Source organism: Nerophis lumbriciformis, linkage group LG29, assembly GCF_033978685.3.
Source record: "Nerophis lumbriciformis linkage group LG29, RoL_Nlum_v2.1, whole genome shotgun sequence".
In the NCBI taxonomy this organism is placed as follows: Eukaryota; Metazoa; Chordata; class Actinopteri; order Syngnathiformes; family Syngnathidae; genus Nerophis; species Nerophis lumbriciformis.
In genome coordinates, this window is record NC_084576.2 from 8,823,980 (window position 1) to 8,851,405 (window position 27,426).

Genomic DNA, 27,426 nt, shown 5'->3' on the forward strand with positions numbered 1-27,426 from the left:
TACAGCCTCAAATATTTTTTAATACAATGCCACAAGCTTGGCACACCTGACTTTGGGCAGTTTCCCCCAGTCCTCTTTGCAGCACCTCTCAAGCTCCATCAGGTTGGATGGGAAGAGTTGGTATTCTTCCAGGATGCATTGCTACATTCATCTCAGTCTAGTCAGGGATGGTCATTCTGTCAGAGCTACAGCATTCTTCTATGGAGAGAGGAGAACCTTCCAGAGGGAAAACCATCTCTGCAGTAATCCACCAATCAGGTCTGTATGGTAGAGTGGCCAGACGGAAACCATTTCTTTAGAAAAAGTTTGCCAAAATGCACCTGAAAGAGTCTCAGACCATGAGAAACAAAAGTCTCTGCTCTGACTAGACAAAGATCGAACTATTTGGCGTGAATGCCAGACGTCATGTTATGCGGAAACGAGATACCGCTCATTACCAGACTAATACCATCCCTACAGAAAAGCATGGTGGTGGCAGCATCATGCTGTGGGGATGTTTTTCAGCGGCATGCACTGGGAGACTAATCAGGATTGAGGGTAACGATGAATGCAGCAATGTACAGAGACATCCTGGATGAAAACCACCGGTTCCCATCCAACAAGATGGAGCTTGAGAGGCTTTGCCAGGAGAAATGGGCAAAGAGGAATGGGCGGAACTATCCAAAGACATGTGTGCCAAGCTTGTGGCATCGTATTCAAAAAGACTTGGGGCTGTAATTGCTGACAAAGGTGCATCAACAAAGTAATGAGCAAATGCTGTGAAAACTAATGTTCATGTAAATAATTTATTTGTTTTATCTTTAATAAATTGTAATTAACAAAAAACGTTTACACTGTCATTATAAAGCATTTTTTGTAGAATTTTAAGTAGTTCCAAGGCGATAGCTCTTACAATAACAATGTCAGTAATACTTCCTTAATATGCAGGTTACAGCATGTACTGTTGATGGCTGCTTTTGGATGTTCTTTTAGAGGGCTATAGGCGGACAAAATGACTTCTATTAGCTTCATTGTTACCCACCTCTTGCTAGCGTTATTTTGCAATTTAGAATACATAAAAAGAGAAAAACATATGTGTGCTTGTTGTCATGGGTCATGTTTTGTTTGGTATTTCTTAGTTGTTTATTTCTGTGTCAGCACCCTCGTTGGGTTTCCTAGTTGCCGTGGGTGCTGATTTTCATCCCTGCTCCTGGCCAGTAATCAGAGAGCTATTTATTCCTGCCTCACGCCACACTTGTCTGGCAGTGTCGCTCGCTTCATGCGACAGCTTGCGTTTTTGGTTTCTCCTCTTTGTCACTAGCCTTTGATCGTCCTTGAGTTAAGCTTTGCCGAAGTTTCCCCTGCCTTCGACATGTCACCATTGTTTGGTATTGTTTCCCTCACTTATTGATTAATAAAGAAGCATTTTACCTGCACGCTGCTTTCCTGCCGTCCTTTCTGCATCTTGGGGACGCGACCACGGCAACCATGCGGCCAAGACGTAACACTTGTCTCACCTACTCAGTGGCCTAGTGGTTAGAGTGTCCGCCCTGAGTTCGGTAGGTTGTGAGTTCAAACCTCGGCCGAGTCATACCAAAGACTATAAAAAGGGGACCCATTCTCTCCCTGCTTGGCACTCAGCATCAAGGGTTGGAATTGGGGGTTAAATCACCAAAAATGATTCCCGGGCGCGGCACCGCTGCTGCCCACTGCTCCCCTCACCTCCCAGGCGGTGAACAAGGGGATGGGTCAAATGCAGAGGACACATTTCACCACACCTAGTGTGTGTGACAATCATTGGTACTTTAACTTTAACTTTAACTAAAGATTTCATTTTGGTGCAGAAAACCATATGCTTTGGAGCATTCACACAATGAAAGCCAACAACTGACTCATCCTCTGCATGAGACTGCAGTAGATTAATTCATCTCCTGCAGTCTCGCACGGAACATTTCATTTAATTTCTCATACAATAACTTATTCGGCTGCACACTGTGTGTGCGCTGAGCTCACGTCTACATTCCATCTCTCATACATGTGCAATGCATTGTATTATGCTAACATGTACCACAAATATAGCTCCTTATCCATATTTATGGTAGTATTATACTCCACCTGTAAAGATCTGCACTGTGGCATAGAGGAGCCTTAATGATTTTACAAATGTGGCTATGTATCCAGACTAAAACATATTCACAAACTAGTAAGTAGCTAGTTAGTGATTAAAAGTAATGTAGCCATAAAATAAAATATAATAAGAGTGACCCCACTCTGCGTATGACTCAGTTTTCACGTTTTTTATGACATTTTGGTTGTAAGACGGTCAAACATTGCGTGTAACAAACTGTATTATTGCGCACAAAGAATCCCACGCGTTGGTGACTCAGTCTTTGTAAAGAATAGATGTTGTTTCTTATAGAGTTGGGACACTATACGCATTCTCCGGCCAGGGAATCCTTCAGTTATCTTGATTTTGTGTGGGTGTGTGGTTTAGATGTTCATACGCGCATAAGATAATAAAGAATGTGTGTCTCCTTTCTTCATGTCAGAGCAGACTCTATCGAGCAATGTTTGTGCTGTTTGTGCGTAACTCTTGAGTGTAGGCTTTCAGACAGTATTTGTCTCTGGGGCCAAAGACAGTTGTGAGTGCCAGCTCTTTGATCAAAAAGGTTAGACACACGATTGAATTTAAGAAAGCTCTTTCAGCCCTTGTCAACAAGTCTTCAATAAAGGTAAAAGAGATGTTAAATTATCATTTATCCATTTCATTTGTCTTTTATATATATATTTTTCATTGTAGTGTGTGGATCGATACTGAAATATCGATGCCACCGATACCAGATCTTTATATTCTAATAACAATTCTCAAATCAAAATATCGATACTTTGGATACGTTAGTCCAAATTTTTTACATCAAGGACTGCATACCAAAAAGTCCAAATATGCAGGGGCTACTGTGATATTTTTTTTTACTATATTGTATTATAGGTGACTAAGTATATTATTTATAATTATTAGTTAAATAATTAAAGCTTTTTCTCTTTACATACAGATTAATTTGCTCTTTTTTCTTACATTTTGTTGTTTTTTCCCAATGTAAGTGTCATGTCTTCTGGATCATGTTTTGTTTTGTTTAGTTAGGTTTGGTTTTTGGACTTTTTTTAGTTTCTGTTTACGCTGCATTGTTTTTAAAGTTAAAGTTAAAGTACCAATGATTGTCACACACACACTAGGTGTGGCGAGATTATTCTCTGCATTTGACCCATCACCCTTGATCACCCCCTGGGAGGTGAGGGGAGCAGTGGGCAGCAGCGGTGGCCGCGCCCGGGAATCATTTTGGTGATTTAACCCCCAATTCCAACCCTTGATGCTGAGTGCCAAGCAGGGAGGTAATGGGTCCCATTTTTTTTTATAGTCTTTGGTATGACTCGGCCGGGGTTTGAACTCACAACCTACCGATCTCAGGGCGGACACTCTAACCACTAGGCCACTGAGTAGGTTGCTACCATAGCAACCCATTAGTTCCACCTGCTTCACGTTTTCACTCACGCACCTGTTGTTAATCATGTGTTATTTAAGCTTGTCATTTTCTGCTGGTCGGCCTGGCGACATTAACTCTGTTTTCCTCTGTTACCCATGCTGCCCATGATACTCTTTTATTTCATAGTTCATGCCGTTATTTCTGGTCACAGTAAGTCTTTTGTTTTTATGTCCATAGTTTTTGCCCTTGTGCTAGTTAATTGTTTTCATAGCCAAGTTTGTTTTCCGCCCTGTGCGCACCTTTTGTTTGTTCTTTTTGTTAGTGTTAAAATAAAAGATGTATTTACCTTCAAGCCATGTCCAGTCAAGTTCGTTTGCATCTCGGGAAAGCAACCCACGCAGGAAACTGCACCATAGTCCACGTCTTGACAGAATGTCGCCAGCATCAAATAGCTATCCCGCAAACGACTGGCAATACATGGAGGAAGTAAAGTGGGAGGCGTTAGAAGCCATGGTGGATCTAGACCTGATGTGGGGGCCAAATGGAAGACTTATTCCGATAAGCTCCGTTTGGTCAGAAGACGTTGGCACGTCGCCCCAGCGCCGGAAGCGTCGCCCAAGACGAGGGACGTCAGGGAAGACTTCCGCGAGCGGTCAGGACACGTCACTCTCGCAGGCTCCTCCCCCTCAGGCTGCTGCCAGCCCGGCAGCCTGATGACATCCCAGACCAAGATTTTTTTTTCCTGAATTCTTTTTCTTTTGATCACCCGCCTCCAGCAAAAGACTCTAAAAACATGATACAACATTATCAGAACATGTTTCTATAAATTAGAGCTAGTCAATCCAAGCAACCCAAATTTCATGCCCGCGCCCCAGGACTCAAGCCACGCTCAAGTCACAAAAATGTTCTTTTTTTTCACGCACAAAAGCCCTAGTGGCGGGGAAAGAAAGACAATTTGGACAATTTAAAGGGGAGGATTCTGCCCCCCTCCTGACCTCTCTCCACCCACCCCTAAAAACGGTTACAGACCGTGGGGAGCGCGTCTGGTATCCGCTCCTTGAGGGGGGGGCTAGGGCCGGGAACGGTACTATTGGGTTGGCTCAGCTTCACCATGCGAGAAGAGTCAAGGGAGGGTGGAGGGGGGAAATGGTGGTGGGTTGCCGGCCCAAGTGTCCCCGAATCCACCGAGGACGACCATGGCGAGGCGGGCGACCATGGAACGGCCACCTCCTTGGCCGTCGGGAAGGCGGACGCGAGTAGCGCCAGAACCACAGCAGCCTACCGTCTCAGTGGCCTAGTGGTTAGAGTGTCCGCCCTGAGATCGGTAGGTTGTGAGTTCAAACCCCGGCCGAGTCATACCAAAGACTTTAAAAATGGGACCCATTACCTCCCTGCTTGGCACTCAGCATCAAGGGTTGGAATTGGGGGTTAAATCACCAAAAATGATTCCCGGGCACGGCACCGCTGCTGCCCACTGCTCCCCTCACCTCCCTGGGGGTGAACAAGGGGATGGGTCAAATGCAGAGGACAAATTTCACCACACCTAGTGTGTGTGTGACAATCATTGGTACTTTAACTTAACTTAACGAGTTCCACGTCTAGGTCCTGGGTGTCGCTGCTGTTGCAGTGCCTCACCTTGCCACCAGGAAGGTAAAAGGCTTAACCATAAGATGTTCAAAAACGAAGTAATAAAATAAAATAAGTTTGAAAATTCTCTTTTGGTCTATGCTTTCTATGTGATTTTGGTGTGGTTCCTGTATATTTTGATAATTTTCATGGTCAAAATCGCGGAAATTCCGTGTTTCCTGATCAAAATAACGCAGCAGACGAGAAGTGAGGCAGACACAGGTGGTGCCTCCACGGCTACACACAAAGTGTATTGAGCGTGTGCGTGCAAGGGGGCGCGTGCTTGTTGCCAGGGTAAGAGGCGGGGAAAAGGCAGGCCATGAGGCAGCAAGTACCTTTGCCTCAAGGTAGGGGGGCGATATATTGTGAACTTGCAGTTCAATGCCTCAGCAGTACTTGCCACACTGGGAGAAGTGGGGGCGCTCAAGCTCGCAGACACATATGTCTTTCCAGCGGAAGCCAGTCTTTTTAAAACATTTTTTTAAACTGTATTTATAAAAAACACGGCATTTTTATTAGAGTAAGCCAGAGTTTGTGGGTGTTTTTTGTCGGATGCAAAAATATTGTTTTATTGCTTGGAATGAAATTGAATTAAAAGAATGTGTCTGCCAATATGGAGGATTACATACTGTATCCAATATTAAATACTTCTCTAAACTGGACTTTAAGACAAAATGAATGTGATCATACAAAGTACGTTTTCATGGAGGATTGCTATTGCTGCTTCAGATACAAATACAGAAAGGTAAGATACACTCACAATACTTGCTTTATTTTGACCAAAAAGTATTTAATAACAACTTTATCAAATACTTTTTGGACCCATTTATCATATCATAATATCATTATGATAACGTTTTTATGAAAGCGAATAACTCCCTTCTTTTTCCTGTTACTCTGACGTGCAACCTAAATCAACAATGATTAGAGCTGCACATATGAATTTAAGTAAAAAAAAGAAGAAAAAAAACTCCAAAAGTATCTATGCCTCACCTGGTGTTTAGTTCACCGCACTTTACTGTCACGGTCAGCAACACCACACAATCCTATTTAGCAGTTACTTTATTAATATGTGATTCACAATTTATGTAGTTTTATAATACTGTCAAATTGCTTGTATTATAGCCAGTTGTTACTGGCTATAATAAAAGCAATTTGGGATATATATATGCTATCTCAATATAAGTGAAGTGAAGTGAAGTGAATTATATTTATATAGCGCTTTTCTCAAGTGACTCAAAGCGCTTTACATTGTGAAACCCAATATCTAATTTACATTTTTAAACCAGTGTGGGTGGCACTGGGAGCAGGTGGGTAAAGTGTCTTGCCCAAGGACACAACGGCAGTGACTAGGATGGCGGAAGCGGGGATTGAACCTGCAACCCTCAGGTTGCTGGCACGGCCGCTCTACCAACCGAGCTATACCAATACCTAATATTGGGATAGCATGATATTATTATTGTCATATAATTATTTGCAATGAAGACAGAGGAAATGAATCACAACAAATGCAGTTTCAGCACATGACTTTATTAAGTAACACAGGTTACAAAAATACTTAGTTTTTAAATGATCATCCAAACTGGTATATACGTGTTTGGTGTCATTTATTTTTGCTCTATTGTACTTTAAATTGCCATTTCCAAGTCCATGTCCTCCTTGATTGTTCTGCACAGCAAAAAAAAACAAAAAAAACCCCCAAAAAACAGAAAAGTTAAACATTCATTTATAGAAGTAAACATTTTCAAATAACATGCAAATGTACACAAAAAAACAGTAATAACTACTATCGGTACATTGATGCACACGTTTATAATACGTTATTATTCCAGCCAGACATTTATAGAACATAATTATGTAAAATTTTTGCGGTCTAAAAAAGTTAATTAAAAGATGTCAGGCTTTACTTCCATTTTTGAAAAGGTTCCTGGCACGAAGCTGTCTGCAGTGGCCGGATATATGGCTCTACCTCGGGGTAAAGAGAGGGGCAAAGAGCACGTAAGTCGCTCAACATTACAAGAGTCGAGGAAGAGAATAGAAAGTCTGGTATAAGAGGTCTGGTATTTTAACAAAAATGTATATAACTACTGTCACTTCCGCTTGAGATGTCAGCTTTTAGCTCTTGTAAATGAATAGATAGAGCTATACTTACATTTTAAAGTCGCTCATTCGGCCCTGCATAGCGCTGCCATGTTGAAAATAATTTTTTTGAGTTTAGTGCGCCAAGGATATGAGGACGTGAAATGTACACAGATGCGCACTTTCTGCTAATGGAGAAAAGGAGACATTAGATTAAAATTTACTCTTGGAACTTTTTTGAATTGGGACAACCTTCGCGCACCGCAATGACGTCAGCACCCCATAAATGCGCACAGCTATAACGGAATATTATATACAGTGACGTTTAATATTGTAACTTTTGTTAAAAGTGTGGAATGAGAACGAGACAATGTTTGTTAATTGTGTGTACGTGTGTGTGTGTAGTGTAAACAATGACAACAATTTCCTTACTTTCTTGTGTTGGACAAGATTTACTTTTTAAAATAGTGCTCATACAGTATCAAACAATAAAAGACTATATACTATTGTGAAGTTGTCTCTTTACTCGGGTTCTTCTGGGACCACAGGAAATGGCACAACACTCGGAGGCAGCATTTACAATGGATTTAATTAGGGATGTCCGATAATGGCTTTTTGCCGATATCCGATATTGTCCAACTCTTTAATTACCGATACCGATATCAACCGATATATGCAGTCGTGGAACACATTATTATGCCTAATTTGGACAACCAGGTATGATGAAGATAAGGTACTTTTTAAAAATAATAATAAAATAAGATAAATAAATTAAAAACATTTTCTTGAATAAAAAAGAAAGTAAAACAATATAAAAACAGTTGCATAGAAACTAGTAATTAATGAAAATTAGTAAAATGAACTGTTAAAGGTTAGTAATATTAGTGGACCAGCAGCACGCACAATCATGTGTGCTTACGGACTGTATCCTTTGCAGACTGTATTGATATATATTGATATATAATGTAGCGCTCTCTCCGCTAATGTGAGCTAGTCGTCACAGGAAAGCTGAGAGGGCGGGCCAGAGCGCGTCCCGGGACCTCTGGCCCCAACTCCTCCTCCTCCAATACTGTCACCATGGAAACAGTCTCCGCCTCTTTCCACGCCTTCAGCAGGTTCAGATGGTAAATCTGAGTGTCTCCGTGTTTGTCCAAGCGCCGAACCTCATAATCGACATCACCCACTTGCCGTGCGACCTCGAAGGGTTCCTGCCACTTTGCAAGTAATTTGGAGCTTGAGGTTGGAAGCAATACAAGCACTTTTTCTCCCGGTGCGAATTTGCGTAGTTGGGTCCCCTTGTTATATGTACGCTGCTGAAGCTCTTGGGCACGGAGCAAATTCTCGCGTGACAAGTGCCCCACCATGTGGAGTTTTGCTCGCATGTCCATGACGTACTGAATTTCATTTTTGCTGGAGCTCGGACCCTCCTCCCAGCTTTCCTTAATGACGTCCAGCACTCTGTGAGGCCTCCGGCCGTACAATAACTCAAACGGTGCAAAACCAACGGAGGCCTGGGGTACCTCCCGCATCGCAAACATTAGGGCAGGGGTGCTCATTACGTCGATCGCGAGCTACCGGTCGATCTCGGAGGGTGTGTCAGTCGATCACCAGCCAGGCATTAAAAAAATAGTCCTAAAAATGAGCGATCATAAATCTTCACTATGACGTCACTTTCGTCACTTGATTGACATTCACGGCACCCGAGGGTCTTCTGAGATGACGCTGGCTGCTGCCAGCTCATTAAAATTACCGACTGGAAGGTGAGAAACACTTTATTTCAACAGACTCTGGCGCCGTACCTGTCGTCAAAACTCCAAAGACCGACCCCATAGCAAAAATGTGCTTGCTCATCTGTTGCTTAATCTCGTATCTTGAGAACATTTTGAGCTTCTCATATCTGTCTAATTCTGTGATCAATTGTTTCTCTTTTATTGCTCCTAAGGGACCCTTAGGAGCAATAAATAAGCTAAAAAGAGACAAGACATCACTGAGACAAAGGAGGTTGAGTTGAGACAACCATTTGAGCAATATTTGAGAAGTGGGATACACTGAGGAGAGCTCATATATGTATGCCACTGATCTCAATTATGTCTCATTTATTTTGAAGGAGAATTAAAGAGAAAGAAATGAGATGAATGAGCACTAAAAGAGATCTTATGTATGTCTCTTTCATGTCTTGATTATTTCTCTTAAATGTCTTAACAAAGCCATCATATCTCAAATTTGAGAATAATGAGAACAAATTGAGAGTGCAATTTAAATATTCGTTATCTGACTTAATTAGAAATAACACGAAAAAAAAACTCAAATATTGAGCCGTGTATCACTTTATTTGGCTACACACAAATACAAAATATAAGATATAAAAATAGATTAAATACAACAATTTAAATGTAGTTAATTAGTACATACATAATGTACATATTGACATTCACAATAATTAAAACAACATAGAAAACAATATACAAAAAAATAAAACAAATACAAAACTAAATGAATTTAACCTTAAGTACTCACTTTGTTGTTGTGAAAGGGTCCGGTGTACCGGTAGTTTTTTTTAACTCCTTGTTGAGCAAACCATGTACCGTAGTTAAAAAAAAACACCTGACTTAATCTCAGTAATAGGGTGAGTAAATGACTAAATTTCCATTTTGGAAATATTCCAAGGAAAAACTGAAATACATTTATAAAATTGTAACCGTGGTGTTTGGAACTGGTCTACATATAAAAAATAATCACACATTGAACACCAAGGATACTTAACATTTTTTACCTCAGGGCCCGACCAACTTTTCCACTACAGAGGGGTCTGGGGCCCACTCAAATACAAACACTGAATTAGTCATCTTACACTAAAGTGTATTACAACTGAGTACCATTGCGGCCCATATGGACGGACAACAGCTAAGAAACAGATATTTATTGGCGGCCCCCAAGGGGTATCCGCAGCCAAACAGTGGGCCCCAGCCCTATGATTAAGAAACACTGTTGTAAACAATAGAACAGCCTCCTGCGATAACAATATAACATTTGGTACATAAATGATCATTAAAACATTTTGAAATTGGTTACAAAAGCTACTAATATACCTGATTATGTAAGCAGTAACATACTGCGTCATTTCCGTTTTTTATTTGGAAACAGCTTTGTACTGTGAAGGGATATTAGCCGCTAGCTTGTTAGTGAGGTTGCATCAGTGCCAAATTTGCGAGACACAGCACAGCTCAATATGCATTGTCACAGTATAACGTGGTACTAAAAGCTACATCATAGGGCATTTTTATACAATATATACTGCGCAACCCCAGACCAAAATATCAACATGTTTACAAAGAAAACATCCTACCCCAGAATGAACTTGGCAGGTACAAGGGCCTACTTAAAACCTGCTCTTGCCCGACATTTGTTTACCAAAGCTTGCTTGAGCTTGGCCTCCTCAATATTGTCCCAATCAGGAAGGGTACCGCATCTCAGGACATACGCTGTAAGGCAAGAACATAATAATCAGGCATTCGTAATTTTGCCACATCCGAGTTTCTACAGGTATCAAATCTATGCAATGCAATAATAATAATAATGCAAATCTAATTTAATGCTTTTTAACGCCATTTTTTTGGTACTTAAAAAAATGTAATGCCCATGTGCGACTGCATATATTATATATAGTCAAAAGCCTACAATTATCTGTATACACACACAGTTGTAAGCATTAGACAAGTTAATTAGTTGAAAAGTTTAGATTAACTGTTACTCTCTCGTGTATTAGAATTGGCTTACAAAACTGTTTAATTGGAGAATGTATTTTTATTTATTTATTTTTCTGGAGTAGCATATAGTGTTTTGACTGTGTGCATGGCCGTAGAATGGCCAATTAAAAGGTTCCGTCCATCAAAACATTTAAAGGAGAACTGCACTTAAGCCCTCTAAACAAACATCCAATTCTGCATCAGATGATCAATATAATATACCCATAAGCCATTTTTTTTAGTTGTGTCTGTTTAAAACATGCTGTAAATATATATATATTCTCTGAAAATATGTCTTAAAATAGCCACAAACTGGAGGATACCATTTTACAATTACAATTTGTTTTAAAATAGTTAAAAGGTTTTATAGAATAATAAATGAACATCATACTAGGATTGCAAATTATGCATGTGTTTGGACATGGATGATCGATTTAAACATTTTAGAAAAATACAGAACGGTATTTGGAAAAATGCATTAAAAAAAAAGCTATGTCAATTATATTAATTTGCCGATATTGAATATATTGTATTTTACACCCTCTCTGTTGTTTATAATGTTTACAGTAAATAGCAAGTTATGTATCAAGTATCCAGCAGCTGAAAGAACTCGTATTAATTTATTGTGGGAACGTCAGAGAATAAAAGAGTTGTGGTCTGCTGTGAAAATTGCCTTGTTTGTCCATCCTAAGCCATAACTTGAGGCGCCTGCGTCACGACAGTTGCTAATGTTAGCCAAGTTAGCTCATATGTGTTGAAGTGGAGGTGATTGAAATAAACGAGTCGTGTATGAAAAAAGCTCAGCTTCCCCATTATCCTACACGCCTACTGTGACCAAAGAATGGAAAAGTTTAGGCCCCCAGAGCAGTTTCATTGTGCCGTATTGATGTAACCGGTGGTCTTTTCCTCTCTGCGTTGTGTGGCTTTTGTGAAAAACGACCGACACCATGGATTGCTCAGCTGCACTTTACTGATAATACAGAACACAATTGTTGTCAATAAGTTTTTGACGTCGTCGAGTCCCTCTCCCGTTATGGTGGACAAAAGGGCGTACAACAGTGAAATAAACATACCTGATAAAACAGAACACAATTGTTGTCAATAAGTTTTTGACGTCGTCGAGTCCCTACACAAAATACAATACAGAACAAGAAAATGAACAGAAGTTCTTAACATGACATTATCTGTCGTCGCATGGACGCCTACCTCTCCCGTTATGGTGGACAAAAGGGAAGTTGGAAGGCGTGTCCAACGCATATATAAAGACAGGTGTCACCGTAATTATTGCAGTAGGAGGGACAACGAGACAATGGTTCCACATTGACAAAACATCAAACAATATTCAGGTATTTACATGTAACTTACACATTTTGTGTAATTATAACAATAATAAAGCATTATAAAATACATTATTTACAAGACATAATGGACCCTGTTACATTGAGGCAGTGCTTTTGTCGCGTTCCCACCTTACAATACCTCTTGTATGCAGTTTTGACACACACACAGACAGATGTAGCAATTTCGAGTTTCTTAAGTTAATTTTAATTTTTTTTTTCCCGTTTGACATATTGACTATCGGCCATGTCCTACAATTGTATTACATTTTTTAAATGCCTCTGGACAACGCTTTTAATGCTTTTTATTGCCATTTAAGGCCTTAATTTACACAAAATCCATGTAATGACTTCATGCCTTGTGGAAACCCTGCACATACAGTACATTAATACACACAACCACACTTCAAGTTGATGGACATAACACTATATTGTTTATCACAATGCTAGTTTTTTGACCAATCACAAACTGTAATTATGTAACATTCAGTTATGCTTCTCGTGTGCTATAATCGATAAGGGATCAAACTTTCTCGTATTGAACTTCTATTTAATTATTGTTACACAATTTTGGCCTGAAAACACCCTCAGTTTGGGAAAACTTACTTAGGATTTCTTCAACTTTTTTCCGGTCAAGGATGCGCTTTCCTGTTCCTGCAGGTTTGTTTCCAGGGCGACCAAAAGCGACAGCATTTTGACTCTCCTCAACTGTAAAAAAGTGGTCAAAAAGTGCGTGGAATAAACGCATGCAATTGGGCTTTGAAGCATGACTCATGGCAGCAAGGTGGAACGAGGACATGAATACGCCGCTCTCAGGAAAGAGCTCCTGCTGGCCCGATTGTTGAAGAGAGCCGTCGCTGTATTTGTCACTAACGAGGTCGCAGAGAGTTTGGAGTACTCTGACTTGGTCCGGATCTGAAAGGGAAAAAATAGCACAAACAATACCCGAATGAGAAAATAATGTGTTCAAGGCCAAATCACAAATTTACGTAAACAAAATAATTACATCATGAATAAATTAGCATTAATTACTTGCCTATTTTCAAGAGGACTTCTTCGATTTGTTGCTTTTCTCGCAGGATTTTTTCGAACTCCTCCCAACATCCATCACATGGCGTCCATGATTTTTCTGCCTGCGGTCGATATGAGATAGTGTCCTCGACAGATGGGTTGCCTGCATCTCTCCTGTCAAAAGAGATGAGAAATACTGAACTACAAAAAAATTACTGAAATGACCCACATTTTTACCTCCAGCGGCCAAAGTGGACCTTAGTCTATGTACAGTGAGGAGAACAAGTATTTAATAGACTGCAAAATATAAAACAAAACAAAAAATCACATTGTATGTTTTCAGGTAATTTGCATTTTTTTTTCCCATGGAATTGATCACCAAGAAACCTCTTTTGGGAGTATATTTGAAGTATCAAATATGGATATCATGCAAAAAGATGCACATTAATTACTTTTTAAAAAATTCATACAATGTGATTTTATGGATTTTTGTTTTGGATTCTATCACTTACAATTGAAGTGTACCTATAATGATAATAATAATAATATTAATAATAATAATAATAATAATAATAATAATAATAATAATAAAAGTAACAGACCTCAAACTACAAAATCAGCAGTGTATAAATGATTTGTTCTCCTCACTCTATGATGGACGGTACCAATATTGAAAATAAATGTACCATGACCAAAATTGACCATATCTACAATCATTCTGTACAGTACTCCTAAACAAAAACATTTCAAATCAAAGACAAAGGAACTGGACCAATACTGAAGATGAAATCTTCTTGACTGCAAGGAAATAGACAACTCACTTAGTCAACAATACCAACAGATTATGACAGATTTTACAATATTAAGTTATACATAACATTGACTATCACCAAAAAGTTATTACTTTATATATCTCAGGATTATTTATGAAATGTACAATTAAGTATAAACTGTCAAACCAGTACTTATATTTGGATTAAAAAATGTTTTTAAACTATGGCATATTGAGATTTCCGCCTTAACTACTTTCTTTCACACAGGAAGTACAGGCATGTGAGCGAGCACCCTTTGACAAAAGAGGAAAATTTACAAAAAAGAGGAACATTTCTATCTGCACGTAGTGCTCCCACGCAAGCCCCAAAAATATTTTTTAAAGAATCAATACTACATAGCCCTGGGCCAATAAAACAATAAATATATATCGCAATAGACACATAATGATATAAATATTAAATGCGTTCGATAAAATATTTGAGCAAGCAAGATTCGCTGCATGAGGTCACTCGCGCTTTGGGAACCCAGGAAACAGAAAACAGGAAGTGTCACTGAGCAATGGGAGGGACATGCTATAACAGACAATCAGTTAACAGTATTTACTGAGCAATGGAAGGGATACGCCAACAGCCAATCACGTAACAGTATCAACAACAAGTAAGCTAGCTCGATGATGCTAATTATGCTAACTAGCAAGCTTGTTTTGGTTTCCCTGTCCTGAAATTCAGTGCGGCGTTTAGGCAAGAGCAACAGCAAGTACCTGCGGCCGAGGCGAGCGTTCCATAAATTTTGTTTGGATCCTATTTTTTGATATTGTTTACTTAATTCATCCATGGAACTTTTGTTATTGTTGAAAGCTCTGGATCGGACAGGTTTTCACGGGACACATTTCTGGTGTTGTGTGTTGCTCTGAGAACCCACGGGTGTTTAGTTAATGCTCGATTGCTGATAAGAAAGCAAAGTTAGCTCTGTTTTTTGACACTCATCCTTCAACCCCCATCCTTACACTACTTTTATTTATATTTTTATATATTTTAATTTATATTTAATTTTTAAAAATGCGGAATTTATATTTTGACGTGAAACTGAATGTTTAAAAACGTAGATTTCTTCTGTTAAGAAAGTATATATTGTGTAACTATTTTTTTTCCTCAATAAAACTTGTTTATAAGATTTCAGTGTGTGTTCAAGTACTTCTTGAGCACATTTATCAATACTGTGATAACAATTGTAACCATGACATGAAATGTTAATTTTTTTACTCCCTAGTTTTGACACATGAGATTGTAGAGTGGATATTTACACTCTATGAACATTTTGACCATGATTAAAAAGTAATAAAATGATGGCAAATAATTGTTTTCAGGGTCCACAAGTTCAGAACTTTTAATCCTGAAATCAAAGTGGATACAGATGTTGGGGTTTTGGCAATGAAATACATTAAATATTTGTATTTGTCATTCACATGCTATTTACTGAAACAATTATTTGATGGCAGATAAAATAATATTTCAGTTAATGCTGTTTTTTTGGTTTGGAAATTCACCAAATTTGATTTTATAAAGATGAAAAGTTTTGAACTTGTAGCCCCATAGGCATGAGGTAATAAATGTCAATCTTACCCATAGGGTGGTGGTCCAACAGTGTTGCTGCCTGTTACAAGTCCCCCGTCACTTTTCCTGAAATATATTCAACAGTTGCCCTATAAAATGTACCATCTGACCACTTTGCTAAAACAGAATCTCCTGTTCTAAGATCTAAGATCTGCACAGGAGCTTCATCTCTTGACAAAATGTCTGCTCCAGTAAAGATTTTGCCGGTATAACCGTCCTCCCATCTGACGAAGGCCAAACACCCTGAAAGAGAGTGCAAAAGAGAAAGTGTTTAACATTTTTTATTTGAGTATAAAAATTTGGACTGGTATTTGTCACCTCATTTGGATAACAATGTTATGATTATTCCCTCTCCCCATCCCTATATGCATTTTAAAGCATATGCAGTAGGGTGAGCTTGCCCATCGCTGTCTTAGAGGTGTGTGGCCTCATTACAATTAGGGTACTATTACTAACCTTCTTGGGGCGACTTTCCCAAGGTGGCATTCTCAGCTGTTCTTTAAATACTAAACAAACTAATAAAGTCCTTTTTCCAGTTTGTTAGCTACATGTAACACGGCAATTTGGCTTAACCGTAGTCCGCTTTGCCACACATACAGAGACTTACCAGATTGCTCATTTGGGGGAGGAGAATTGTGCAGGTCCTTCATTTTCTTTGTGGGAACTCTTAACCTCTTATGTTGTCATTTTCTTTTTGTCAATCCTGTTAATGAAAAAATAAATTTTGTATCACAAACTGGGGATAGGTTGATTGGCAACACTAAATTGACGCGAGTGTGTGAATGTAGTCTGTCGATCTGTGTTGACTTGTCCAGGGTGTACCCCGCCTTCCGCAGTTGGGATAGGCTCCAGCACCCCCCACGACACGGAAGGGAAAAGCAGTAGAAAATAGATAGATGGATGGAACTATAATATAAATGGAAAGTATTTACATATATGGGGTCACTTCATATGGATGTTAACTTTTTGGGTAAATCATATTTAACTTCTGTCAAAAACAAGTAAACAAAATGATTGTTTATGATCGTTCTGGCTATAGTAAAAAAAAAACTCAACTCGGACAGTTTAATTCTTATCTATTTTGGGGTGCGGGGGGCTTGATGGCACCTTTTTATAATAGGGTACATATTAATAAAGTTATGGCATTTTTAACAAAAAAGGTCATGAATAAAATATTGAGCCCCAATGACTTTGTATTGAAGAGGTTGACCATAAATTAGTGCATTTTGACCAGGTTAAGACAATCATAACTTTTAAAACATGTATCACAGGAAAATTATTCTTATATTACGTAACTCTTAAGAGGTTCCGCAGCCTCCGAAGCAGAACCTCCAGGTTCTGTAACAGCTTCTTCCCTCAGGCCGTAAGGCTCTTGAACGCATCATAATGAAATTACCCCCTCAACTCCCCCCAAAATGGATTAACTCGCTGGAATAAAAAAGACAATATAACATACATCCATAAACGTGGACGCATGTGAAAAAGTGCAATATATTTATCTGTACAGTAACCTATTTATTTATTTATATATGCACCTTATTGCTTTTTTATCCCGCACTACCATTAGCTTATGTAACACAATTTCGTTCCTATTTGTACTGTAAAGTTCAAATTTGAATGACAATAAAAAAGGAAGTCTAAGTCTAACTAGTCTTAACAAGACCTGTCTGATAATGCTAGTTTCATTTAAATGAATGAATGTTTCAAATTTTACACACATAGCTACTTTATTTTCCAATATATATGCAGTTTATATGATCAATAGCGTGATACAATACATACTGGCCACTGCCAGCTAGTAAGCAAATGTACTGCTGCTTTCAAAATGGCGGGGCACATTTGTTAATCATTGAACACTTTTGGATGTCATCTCTTATTTATTACAACTAGCCAGCCATACCAATAAAATGCAGCACGGACCTTCTTTGTCGATGGTTACTTTACCTACAACAGTATTATAAAAATGTTTAAAGTCAAACCCCCAAATTAATATGCACTGTATAATCTAATTGTGAAGGTCATTATGTATACTAACATTACTTGCTGGGCAGACGCCATTAGCGTTACCACAACCTCTCAAAGGACCACTCGTTGTCACAACAGTTAAATATTTTCACTTCACAACATTACATGGTTAACCAACTAAAAAATATTAGGATACTTACCTCTCCAAGTCTTCTGTCACAAGCGTTACGGTTGTCGTTTCCAAAAACGTTCCCGCTTCTTCTTCTCTTTCTTCTTCTTCCTCGTTTTCGTTCGAGGTCGGCGCACACAACGTTAAAATGTTACGCCACCTACTGTTTTCCCGCTTCTTCTTCTTCTGACGTTGATGGCAAACAACGCGTCATGTCCGCCGCTGTCTGATAGAAGGCGTGAATTTTCTGAATTGCCTTCCTTTGAAAGTTACACATAGCCAAAAATGGCTATTTTCAGATGGACATATAAGGAGAAAATCAACTTTATCTAAATTTTGAGATGTGGATCTGTCTCATCGACATTCTCGCGAGATTTGGCACGGCGCCCCATGAATCTGTCCAATCATATTTGCTCTTCCTGGAAAACACACATGCGCATTTAGTGGGCGAATGTGACTTGTATCGATTGGAGGAAACACTTCAGCATCGAAGGAATAACTACTGAAAGTAAGTAATACCATTTATTGTTTTTGTTTTGGTATTTAAATTACTTTAACACACACGAGTTATTATTCATCAAACTAATGTAACGTCACTGTGTTACGAAAATAGAGCTATAAATGCCGCATTCAACGGCGCAACCACCTTGCTCGAAGCTATGATACTTACCTCCACCGAGGCATCGCAAGTGATAAGATACACTTTATACATCCCTTAGTGAAATAACAATGATAGACATAAATGTACAGAGAACATTGGAAGTGGAACAATATAAATTACTGAACATACACTGCTTCAACATAATATAGAGTTTTACATTTACAAGAAGTTCCACTGTGTATTCCAGCAACATTTGTCTGTATTCACATAGTATTGGAGTGTCAAAATGACAAAACGAAAACCTGCAAAACGATGGAGAAGAACCGGTAAAGAAGTCGACTCAAATAAACGATCAAGAAGGACTGTACAATTGGTGAGTAGACTGGCATAGTGGTGGTGCATTAAACTGGCAGCAGATATAATATGTGATACTTTATTTTTCTTCCTGCAGCCACCAATGTGAATGTGGAGACTGATGAGTAATGTCTAAGTAAGTTATATGTATATGCGTGTTCTTTGTTTATGTGAATTAGTTCTGATTGAGATTTACAGACCAGATAGATGGATAAAAAGCTGTCCACAGTTTGTCAGGAACAAGCATGGAAATATTGCTTTCTTTTACCCTGATTACAGTAGCACATATATGAAGAATGAAACTTGAAATATGAGTTATCTCAGCATGTGTAATTAATCTTCTTTGAACCTTTCATCTTCAAGTTAAGGCTGGTAGGTAACATCAAGTCATGATTAGGGATGTAACAATATCAAAATGTCATGGTATTATATCGTCACAGTGTTAAAGCCACGGTAAGATATTGTTACAAACATGTCAACGTGTGTTAAATGAAGTGGCAGGAATGTTTAGGATAAACACACTTACTGTAATTGAATACAAACATAATGTTCATATGTTGTAGTCCTATTTATTATTATAAACAGGTATTTTAAGTGCAAAGGAATGGTGCAAAATCATCCAGAATTTCAAGTAACACACATATTTTAGTTTAATCTAACACAGCAGTTATAGGCACAGAAATATTTCACAGCAACAATTCCTCCGAGCTACGAAGTACAAACGTTCCCGTCACTCCTGCACAGTTCCTCTTTTTCGCCCCTATATAATGTCCCCTGTTTGAACTTTGTTGTCCCACACTGCGCGGGTTATCATGGGAGATCGAGTTTACTTCTCAGATCAGCCCACTTAATATTGTCGGAAAAAAACACACTGACGGGAGTTCTCGTTTGATAGCGTCACACATCACGGCATTATTGTGAGAATTTTGAAACCAAAATAACGCAATATTTACAATAATGTTGCATCCCTCGTCAAGATCCTTTCTCATAGGTTTGGTTTGCTGCTGTGTATTTACTAATCATTGGCATTGTTTATCACTGAAGTTCCACACTTTCTTTTTATAGCGCGTGTTGTATTGTGATGAGTTACATTTAATACTGGGGATTATGTGTTACCACAAACACAGAAGATACGTAAACATGAACTACAATGCGATCAAGATGTGGGAAAAAAGTAAATGTATTCCATTAGCTAGATTTGTATAATGTGTTCAATTTATGTCAACTTGCTTCTTGTTTTGCAATTTTCTTCTTTTCTTTTAATTATTTTAATTTTTAGAGTTTTTTGGTTCCTCTTCTTTGTGTCAGGAGGTAGCAGCAGGGGAACAGAAGTAGCCCAAAACACTGCTCTTCATATGGAACACATCCAACCACCAGGTGTCCATGCAGGATGTACCACTCTGGAACATCAAACCTCTCCCTACCCGCCAGGTACACCCACCGTCTTCTGTGTCTAACTAATGTTTTGCTGTGAATTTTGTCACAAAGCATATCCTGCTAAAATATGCCAAACTTTTGAGTGTAAGAATGTGAGCGATATGCTGAGATGTTATACGTTTTGCCTTGTGACAAAATGTTATAAAAAAACCTTTAATGATTTTTATTCTATTTTAATTTCAGCACATGAAAATATTTCTACTTTTGACTCTATCAAAGACAATGGAAAACCATTTTCCAGATCAGCCCTCATAGATCCTCCTGATGGCCTAACAACTGAACTACATGTCGATGCTGAGTATGATCCATCTCAATCATTTGAGGAATCTCTCCCTGATATGGGGGATTGGATGTACAATGACGGACATATGTTTAATGAAGGATTTGAAGATAGTTTGAGTGAGGAGTGTGCAGAAGAGTCAAATATCAAGGACACAACAGACAAACCATTATATGACAATGCATCAGTAACCGTGGCAGAGTGCCTTCTGATCATCAGGGCTTATGAAAACTGTCATAAAGTCACTGATAAGGCCCTATAAGCGATTTGCTGAAAATGTTCAAGTTGCTTTGTCCCGATAGTCTGAATGCAGACTGCTTAAACAGTGTGCAGAAGTTCAAAAACTTTCTTTTATCCTGCTCTGCATCATCGCCTATTTTATTACATAAATACTGCAGTAATTGTTTTGGGCAATTAGAAAGTAAACAAATAAAATGTCTGTCTTGTGGGACCAGTGTGTCAGAAGAAAGATCTTCATCCTTTATAGAGGTTCCAATTAAGGCTCACATAAGGTCATTGTTCCTCAAGCCAGGTTTTCAGGAGAAGCTTAACTTCAGATTAAGCAGAAAGAAGGCAGATGCTAACAACATTGAAGATATATATGATGCAGAAGTTTACAAACAGCTTGTCGATAGGGGTGGTCCTCTTAGTGACCCTAAAAACATCTCACTTGGAACACCGATGAAGACAAAAATTGATATTTGTTAAGGCTCATACATGGTACTCAAAATATACCTATGCAGATGGTAAATGTAGTCAAACTTGTGCAGTCTATTCCTGTTATTTCACAAACTATTAAACCAGGGAATGTCATAGCTGAATTTTACAGACATATGACTAAAGATGATAGTTTCTGTCAGGAAAACAAATATTTGTCTAGGATTAAACTATATGGAGCACCTAGTGAACTTCTATTGGACACAGTTCACCTCTCTGCATTGCAAATACATGCTGGTCACTGCATCAATTCTGGAACAGTAAGCATCTTTCACAGGGCACAAGTTAAGAGAAATTATCTCACATCAAAACACTATGGTAAAGGTAATAGTAGAAACAATTTTACAGTTTTTTTTTCAAATGACGGACAAACAAAGTATGGACAGATTGATTTCTTCTTTATCATAGCACAATCATGTGCCAAATGGGCCCTCCTTCGTGAATTCAAACATGCAGGGTTTTCTTTGCTGCAAGATAGTGTAACAAATGGTACATGAAGTCATGTTATTCCCCTATTGGAAACCTCTGCCAGTACAGTAGTATGATTGGATGACATATTGGGTAAAGTTGTTTTCCTTGACTTCACATCTGTGCCTGGCATTGTGTTTGCAGTTCATTTCCCAAACACACTTGAAAAGTTTTAACTAATTAAGAACTCAACTGGCCTAAGAAGTCACAAATCAAATATTTGATCATTGTTATAAATGCTCTGAAAATACACACCGATGAGATGTTGCCGTGGATGCTGTAAAAGTCTGTAAATATGTACTGTATATGGAGTATCAATGTTGATTAAGTTTTTGCATTGTCTGTAATATTTCAGTGGCCAATATATTAAAATGTACTTGTTAAATAAAACCACTGTCTTTTTTAATGAATATTTAGGCCTACTACGCTACTGTATTTTAATATTAGTCCTTATCATGGTGGTTGGAGAGCCAAAGGTTTTCTGAAGTGGTACTTTGTGAAAAGAGTTTGAGAATCACTGCTCGAGAAAGTTCACTAATGTTAAAAGGTCTTAAAAAGTGTCTTGTGATCATAACAGTATTGTTTGGGTTCAGTTTTAAATCTCACAATTGTAGTCACTGAGTTACTGCACATGGCGTGTGTATAAGAAATCAACAAATTAAGTAGAACATTATGCATTAAACCATATAGATTACAGACCATATATCCATATTGCCTGAATTAATTATTTACTCCAAATATTGGCATGAGATAAACTGGAGCGTGATTGAGGTATAATTAAATTGTGCCAATTAAAATGTATTTTTAATTTATTTTTCCTAAGATAGAAAAGAGGCATATCTGACAACTCAAATGGTGAGCAGTGAGAGACAAAACCAAGTATATCTCTCACTGAGACATCATTGAGACATATTGAAACCAATGCTCATCAATTTTCTTTTTGCCAAAATAGAAAAGAGACATCTGAGAACTCAAACAGTGAGTAGTGAGAAACAAAACCATGTATATCTCTCACTGAGACATAATTGAGACATATTGGAGACCAGCTCATTCATCTCTCATTTTGCTCTTAGTTGAAATCGGGAAAAGAGATAACTGTTAGACAACTTTGAGATCTCTCACAGTGCTCACTGTGAGCCTTATTTCTCACGAGATACATCTAAGAAGAATGAGAAAACTACTTTGGTCTCGATTCGTGCTCTTTTATGTCTAGGAGATGTATATAAGACATACATGAGATCTCATCTTCAATTTTGCTTTGCTATGGGACTGCACAGTTGCACAGTTGCGCTAACAAAACGAGTCTCAGAAAGCTAGCGTGCACAAGCTAGCAAGCTACGGAGTTTGCCGACAATGTATTTCTTGTAAAGTGTATACAAAGGAGTACGGAAGCTGGACAAATAAGATGCCAACAACCAACCACTTTCATGTAGTATTGGACAGAAAGTAGGACTTTTTTCTCCTCCATTCGAAAATGCGGACGTTTTTAGCACCACTGTCTGATTCCAATCAATGCAAGTCATCAGAATCAGGTAATACACCAACTTATATTCTTGTCTTCATGAAAGAAAGGAATCTATATGTGTTAAACATGCCTGTATTATCTTTAAACACCTTAACTTGTTAACAATATTAACTATATGTGTTAAACATGCTTGTATTATCTTTAAACACCTTTAACTTATTAACAATATTAACTATATGTGTTAAACATGCTTGTATTATCATTAAACACCTTTAACTTGTTAACAATATTAACTATATGTGTTAAACATGCTTGTTTTATCTTTAAACACCTTTAACTTATTAATAATATTAACTATATGTATTAAACATGCTTGTATTATCATTAAACACCTTTAACTTGTTAACAATATTAACTATATGTATTAAACATGCTTGCATTATCTTTAAACACCTTTAACTTGTTAACAATATTAACTATATGTATTAAATATACTTGTATTATCATTAAACACCTTTAATTTATTAACAATATTAACTATATGTATTAAACATTCTTGTATTATCATTAAACACCTTTAATTTATCAACAATATTAACTATGTGTTAAACATGATTGCATTATCATTAAACACCTTTAATTTATTAACAATATTAACTATATGTGTTAAACATGCTTGTATTATCATTAAACACCTTTAACTTATTAACAAAAACATATATTTCATAAATAAGTAAATATAAATTATATATATGAATGAGGTAGATCCCCACGACTTGATCAATTGAAAAGTAGCTCGCCTGCAGAAAAAGTGTGAGCACCCCTGCATTAGGGGGTCCAACCATTTATCCCAATTCTGTTTGTCCTCGTGCATAAATTTACGGATCATGGTTTTCAGCGTTTTATTTAATCTCTACCCCAGCCCATCTGATACGCTGGTGCGGATGGCCTTAATTCCCAATAACCCGTAAAGTTCGGGACATAAAGGACGTGCCTTGGTCAGTCAGAATCTCTTTCGGGATTCCAACTTGGGAGATGACCTGAAACAGCGCTTGCGCAACACTCTTGGCAGAGATAGAGCGCAAGGGCACTGCTTCGGGATAACACGTTGCGTAATCCACCAGGACTAACACAAAGCGGTATCCCCAATTCTCTCGAACGGGACCTCCATGAGCGGTAATGGGCGCAAGGGCGCCTTTGGGGTGGCCGCTGGGTTCACCAGCTGGCAGTCCGGGCAGGCAGCGCACCAATGGCACACGTCTGCCCGGAGGCCTGGCCAATAGAATCGGACCATGACCCGATTAAGTGTCTTATCATACTCTAAGTGGCCAGACATGGGATTAAAATGCGCCGACTGGAAAACCATTTCCCGGCGGCGTTTTGGCACCAACAACTGGGTGTGTTCCTACCCGGTTTGAGTGTCACGGCCCATATATATATACAATCTATCTTGAATAATTGAAAAATGGGGGAATACCCGCGCTTTCCCCAGGCGCACCAGCTGACCGTCAATATAATCCACCTGGTCCCAGGCCTCTCGCAAGGTTTCATCACGGGACTGTTCGAGGAGATAAATCCTCAGTAGGAAGCCCCCACCGGTTCCCGCTCGGCAGTACCGGTTTAAGCCATGTCGCCGCTGAGAACTGTGCGGACACTCCCCTCGCCTACTGTCCGTGAACGCACCCCCACACATTGTATCACCAAATGGTTAAATCCCGGCCAATTCGTCCCTAGAATTACGGGGTGCGTAAATTGCGCGCTTACGGCAACCTTGACTTTATGCTTTTGTTCCTTATATACAATTTTCACTGGCACAATTGGGTACTCGTGCACATCCCCATGAATACACCTAATTTTCACCCGTGTTGCCCCGGGTCAAACCTGGTTTTGGTGGATCATGGACTGTTTTCAGCCCGAATCCACCATCGCCCGGTATGTACCCCCTTGTACCCTTACCGGGACACAGTATGTCTCCCCCAGATCTGGGGCGGGTGCTGGAGGCCCGACAACCTGCATCACCTGCCCCACCTCCATCATGGAGCACTCCCGGCGCATGTGCCCTGGCTGTCCGAGGGAAGCCCCCTCTCCGCAGCGCCGGTACCCTGAAATGCACAGGTAGATAAAACATTATAACCCCTTGTTGTGTATGTCTGGGTGTGTGTGTGTGTGCGTTGTTTTGTTGGATGTCCACGTGGAGAACCTGCTTGTTGGCTCCAGGTGGTTCGGCCGTGTTCGGTCGCTGCTCCAGGGATGTCCCGTCCCCCGCCCCCCATAACGGGGCGAGCCGTCGACGGTGTGCTGGGGTGGGCTTTTCGGCTGTCTTTGCGGTTGCCTCCCGCTGAACCGCCAGGTGCTACTTCGCCAGTTTCACCGCTGTTTTCACATCAGGTGGATTGTGGTACCACGCCCATGCGGAGGTCCTCGCCGGGATGACATCAATGAACTGCTCCAATACGATGGCTTCCAGCATCTTCGGGTCCAGCCCATTGGGTTGGAGCCACCGGGTTGCTGCATCCCTCAGCCGATGTGCCAATACGAAGGGCCGGTCCTCTGGCCCCAGCTTCATGGCACGGAACTTCCGGCGGTGATCTTCTGGGCTGCTGCCGACCCGTTCCAGGATGGCGTGGCGTAGGTTGGCGTATTGCATGAGACTCAACGCTGCCCGCTGCGCCTCCCCCACCAGGAGCGGCAGCAGCTTTGCGCCCCATTCCTCCTCTGGCCACTTGCACGACGTCCCTGTGGCCTCGAAGACGTCCAGGAGTGTCTGTGGGTCCTCCCCCTCCACCATGCGCTTCATGGAGGACAACCCTCCCGCTGCCTCTGCTCTGTCCATTAATACTTGCAGCACTCGGGTCTGCTGCCGGCTCGCCGTTGACACCTCAGTCAGAACTTGGCCCAGCGCCTCCAGAGGGGTTGGTGCCGACATCCTTTCTGTGGTCCGTTTCTGTTGGGCGCCACTATGAAGATGTCTCTTTACTCGGGTTCTTCTGGGACCACAGGAAATGGCACAACACTCGGAGGCAGCGTTTACAATGGTCTCTTTGGTTTTTCAGAACCCTCTCACTCAGGCGGCGTCGCTTCTGTGTTTTCCAGCTCGCCTCCCCTCATGGTCTCCGACGCTGCTAATAAAGGAACAGGTGATTAGATAACTCGTTCCAGCTGAGCTATCCACTCACCTGTCTGCTGCTTCATGGCCGGCCCCTGCACACACCCCGCCCGCAGGGAGTGCGTGAACCACACCCCTCTCCACAACTATATTCTATAAAAAACAACATCTTCTTTACTTTCCCAGATGCGGGCACCTCGAAGGATCCTTTGCCGCTCTGTTGTCTGTGATACCACTTGAGGTGAAGTGACGAAGGCATGGAATATGGAGGGTGTGGTATGTGTGTTGGTGGCGTGTATTTTCAATGGTTGTAGTTTGCGTGTGTGTGGATCTGCAGACTGCAGAGTGTTATCGCGATAACACAGACATGTGTCCATAAGAGACAGGGAAAGAGTTTATAGAGTCTTCGCTGCACTTTCCTTTTGGGAACATCTCGAAGGAACAACCTTGCCAGGTCGCACCAGCCAGGGGAAAAAATCCAGACAAGAATGTTTGTTTAGCGAGCCAAAAAAAAACAAAAAACTTTTTACTCCAATCGTCTATTTCTCTTCCTCAATTCATCATACTTCGCCATACAGAGCAGACGTTGTCTCCAAGATGTTATCCAGTTTGTGATTTAGTCCAAAATCACAAAAGTCTGAGTGCCGACAGCTTTTCCCATCCTTTAACCATTTGTGGCAGCTTTTGGGTATCTTGAACAAGCATCTTCCAATTTGTCGATACACCATAGCAGCACTTACTCCAATCCAGTGGCGGGCCGTGGGTTTCCCATCTAAGCCTTCAGTGATATCTTACTTAGTCCGACTTCAATAAATGCCTCTCAAAATACCATCATTTATGTCGCCACATGACCACGGCTTGTAAAATACTATACAGAAACACACTTGCGCACGACTGCGCATTGAATCAACTCAGTTTGTCACTACTGTACAAAAAGGGTTGTTTTTTGGCGCATTTAAAAATCAATAAACCCGCATCAGACTGTCAAAACAAAAATAATTGTAAAAAACATTGAATGTGAAAAAATATATTTGAACTCACAATACCGCTCGTAGTTTGTTTGATTTGAGTGGAAGTGGCAAGCAAACCGTTTTATCTGCCACCTAATCAATGTTTTGCTCTGCTACTTTGTTGGTTAAAAACAAAGTGGCTCCGGTGCTACTTTCTGCTTTCGTAAATCACAACTTGCGATTGGATATCTGGGAGTGACAAGTGAG

At 39.8% G+C, this 27,426-nt stretch overlaps 2 long non-coding RNA genes across 2 annotated transcripts; one reads left to right on the forward strand and one right to left on the reverse strand.

Moving 5' to 3' along the window:
* Positions 1-9,553: 9,553 nt before the first annotated feature.
* On the reverse strand, positions 9,554-18,096 carry LOC133571870 (uncharacterized). The gene is made up of 6 exons (XR_009810464.2): positions 17,813-18,096; positions 16,255-16,350; positions 15,657-15,890; positions 13,286-13,434; positions 12,856-13,164; positions 9,554-10,648 (listed from the first exon to the last, which is right to left on the reverse strand). It is a non-coding gene; the product is annotated as an uncharacterized lncRNA (long non-coding RNA).
* A 137-nt stretch (positions 18,097-18,233) lies between these two features.
* On the forward strand, positions 18,234-18,873 carry LOC133571895 (uncharacterized). The gene is made up of 3 exons (XR_009810467.1): positions 18,234-18,289; positions 18,654-18,755; positions 18,834-18,873. It is a non-coding gene; the product is annotated as an uncharacterized lncRNA (long non-coding RNA).
* The last annotated feature ends 8,553 nt before the right edge of the window (positions 18,874-27,426 follow it).